This window comes from Schistocerca gregaria, chromosome 5 (genome assembly GCF_023897955.1).
Source record: "Schistocerca gregaria isolate iqSchGreg1 chromosome 5, iqSchGreg1.2, whole genome shotgun sequence".
NCBI lineage: Eukaryota > Metazoa > Arthropoda > Insecta > Orthoptera > Acrididae > Schistocerca > Schistocerca gregaria.
In genome coordinates, this window is record NC_064924.1 from 68,566,694 (window position 1) to 68,570,681 (window position 3,988).

Here is a 3,988-nt window from a genome sequence, read left to right on the forward strand (position 1 = left end):
TCTTTTTGTGTAAACTATTTATTGTCCACGTTGCACTTCCATACATGGCTACACTCCATACAAATACTTTCAGAAAAGACTTCCTGACGCTTAAATATATACTCAATGTTAACAAATTTTTCTTCTTCAGAAACGCTTTCTTTACCATTGCCAGTCTACATTTATATCATCTCTACTTAGACCATCATTAGTTATTTTACTCCCCAAATAGAAAAACTCATTTACTACTTTGTCTCATTTCCTAATCTAATGCCCTCAGCATCATCCGATTTAATTCGACTACATTCCATTATCCTCGTGCCTTTGTTGATGTTAATATTATATCCTCCTTTGAAGGTAGTGTCCATTCCGTTCAACTGCTCTTCCAAGTCCTTTGCTGTCTCTGAATTACAATGTCATCCGCGAACCTCAAAGTTTATATTTCTTCTCCATGGATTTTAATTCCTACTCCGAATATTCCTTTTGTTACCTTTACTGCTTGCTCAATATACATATTGAATAACATCGGGGAGAGGCTACAACCCTGTCTCACTCCCTTCCCTGCCACTGCTTCCCTTTCATGTCCCTCGACTCTTATAACTGCCATCTGGTTTCTGTACAAATTGTAAATAGCCTTTCGCTCCCTGTATTTTACCACTGCCACCTTTAGTATTTGAAAGAGAGTATTCCAGTTAACATTGTCAAAAGCTTTCTCTAAGTCTACAAATGCTAGAAACGTAGTTTTGCCTTTCCTTAATCTTTCTTCTAAGAGAAGTCGGAGGGTCAGTATTGCCTCACGTGTTCCAACATTACCACGGAATCCAAACTGATCTTCCCCGAGGTCGGCTTCTGCCAGTTTTTCCATTCGTCTTTAAAGAATTCGCGTTAGTATTTTGCAGGTGTGGCTTATTAAACTGATAGTTCGGTAATTTTCATATCTATCAACCCCCGCTTTCTTTGGGATTGGAATTATTATATTCTTCTTGAAGTGTGAGGGTATTTCGCCTGTCTCATACATCTTGCTCACCAGATGGTAGAGTATTGTCAGGGCTGGCTCGCCCAAGGGCGTTAGTAGTTCTAATGGAATGTTGTCTACTCCTGTGGCCTTGTTTCTACTTAGGTCTTTCAGTGTTCTGTCAAACTCTTTACGCACTATCATATCTCCCATTTCATCTACATCCTCTTCCATTTCGATAGTATTTTCCTCTAGAACATCGCCTTTGTATAGGTCCTCTATATGCTCCTTCCACCTTTCTGCTTTCCCCTCTTTGCTTAGAACTGGGTTTCCATCTGAGCTCTTGATATTCATGCAAATGGTTCTCTTTTCTCGAAATGTCTCTTTAATTTTCCTGTAGGCAGTATCTATCTTACCCCTAGTGAGATCAGCCTCAACATCCTCACTTTTGTCCTCTAGCCCTCCCTGCTTAGCCATTTTGCACTTCCTGTCGATCTCATTTTTTAGACATCTGTATTCGTTTTTGCCTGCTCCATTTACTGCATTTTTGTACTTTCTCCTTTCATCACTTAAATTCGTTATCTCTTCTCTTACCCAAGGATTTCTATTAGCCCTCGTTTTTTTACCTACTTGATCCTCTGCTGCCTTCACTACTTCATCTCTCAAAGCTACCCATTCTTCTTCTACTGTATTTGTTTCCCCCAATCCTAACAATTGTTCCCTTATGCTCTCCCTGAAACTCTGTACAACCTCTGGCTCTTTCAGTTTATCCAGGTCCCATCTCCTTAAATTCCCACCTTTTTGCAGTTTCTTCAGTTTTAATCTACAGGTCATAACCAATAGATTGTGGTCAGTGTCCACATCTGCCCCTGAAATGTCTTACAATTTGAAACCTGGTTCCTAAATCTCTGTCTTACCATTATATAACCTATCTGAAACCTGTCAGTATCTCCAGGCTTCTTCCATGTATATAACCTTCTTTTACGATTCTTGAACCAACTTAGCTATGATTAAGTTGTGCTCTGTGCAAAATTCTACCAGGCGGCCTCCTCTTTCATTTCTTCCCACCAATCCAAATTCACCTACTTCGTTTCCTTGTCTCCCTTTTCCTACTACCGAATTCCAGTCCCCCATGAGTATTAAATTTTCGTCTCCCTTCACTATCTGAATAATTTCTTTTATCTCATCATACATTTCATCAATCTCTTGAAGGGTTCTTTGCCATTTAGTTGACGCACATGTTAAAGTTGTACCTACTCCCACCCACCCATTACCATGCCGAGGGCTGAAAGAGTATAAACACCCTTTTGCTACTTCGGATGACCGCTAAACTGGAGCGGGATCGCACTACACTCCAAAGGGATACAGGCCCGTCGTGCCATTATAGTACTACATAGGGCGGCAGCGGTGTCGAACATGATCAAGAACGTCATTCCGTTACTCATCGCTGTGCCAACTCTCGTTTGCGACCTCGAAATGAGTGGGAATCAGCACTTTTATGTCGCCCACTGAGGCCTCGTCACGTCGATTTTGAGCAGCGGCAGGTGTTGAACGATTTCCTCAGCACGCTGTGTGTCGCAGTTCTTCCATTGCAGAGGCGTCAGAGGAAGGGGCGGAATGTGGGTTAAGAGAGGGTGTGACGACCTTACCATCGTGCGACAGGTTCTGGGGTGGGGCTGGACAGAATTATGGTGAAATCTGGTGCCAATTTGACACCATTAACGCTCCTTACAGCTCACATGAACTCGTGAACTCTGACCTTTCTTGCGCATGTGTCGACACGTAGATGTCAGAAACATCACCGAGATCGAGTCACGGGCGCCACGCTCTTCCACAATTATGGATGAACATTATAGACAACTTTGGACCGAGTTTCAAACTTAATTTTTACAATGGGAGACAATTATGGTGTTTAAAAAGAGTAGTCCTTTAATTGTGAGCGCAGTGTAGTTTCTCTTGATTTGTGGATGGCCTTCAGTATTTTAAGCTAGACAGCACTCCACATGGGAATGGAAACTACATATCTTCTATGCCCCTTATATACTGCTATCAGGGTGGTACAATATAATGTTTCCTTCTCATCCGACATAACGAGTTTCCTTATTTGGGTATGAAATCACAAACTAACAACTAAGACAGTTACTGGTTTCATATCCAAAACCGATAAATCATAAGTTGTAAATTTTGAAATTACTCTGAGGCTACTAAACGCATTTTTAAGATTGGCACTACGTTGAATTCGTCTCTCTTAGAACTATGATCTAGCAGTAGAAATTATTATATTTCAATCTGAAGAACAGAATTGATACTAATCTCTCTGTGAACAATATAGCTACGACAAAAGACTATACAGCATTTAGTAAGGACTCCTTCACAACTCATTTGGCTGGAAACGGAATTGTGATGAATGATTAATTGAAACCCTCAGCTGCCGACAGGTGTTGTTGATATACCTCGATCGGGATGGCTGAAACAGGGTACCCCGACCGGGACTCTAACCCGGGATCTCCTGCTTACATGGCAGACGCTCTATCCATCTGAGCCATCGAGGACACAGATGAATAGCGCGACTGCAGGGACTTATCCCTCCCACACTTCCCGTGAGACCCACATTCCCAACTGTGCACAATCTACATACGTAATGCACCTAATAGATTTTGGCCCATCCGCTCATTACACGCGCCCACTTTGACGTTTAAACCAGGGGCGGCCAAGCATTCGGCTCATGATCCATGCCTTCGCTCACATGCCATGCTCAGCCGGGCTGCACGCTTTCCCCCACCGCCACACCACGCTGTCGGAGGGTGAAGAGATGGAATAGCGGAAAACTCAACGCGCCGTATTTAGGTAGCAACGCATTCGCACTGCATACCACTTGGTTTCATGTTTCATAATTTTCAACAGCATAAATCACAAACGAAACAAATTTTCACTGTTATTTGATTATGTTGGTGGTGTAAAGACAATTTTAATTTTTATCTGGTACTAACTGTCGGCATATGAACAGATGCAGACAATTTCAAGGAGCTTCCTGGCAGATTAAAACTGTGTGCC

The 3,988-nt window shown here is 42.3% G+C and overlaps 1 non-coding gene across 1 annotated transcript; it reads right to left on the bottom strand.

Moving 5' to 3' along the window:
- Positions 1-3,412: 3,412 nt before the first annotated feature.
- Trnat-ugu (transfer RNA threonine (anticodon UGU)) lies at positions 3,413-3,486 on the bottom strand. The gene has a single exon. It is a non-coding gene; the product is annotated as a tRNA-Thr (tRNA).
- Between the last annotated feature and the right edge of the window lie 502 nt (positions 3,487-3,988).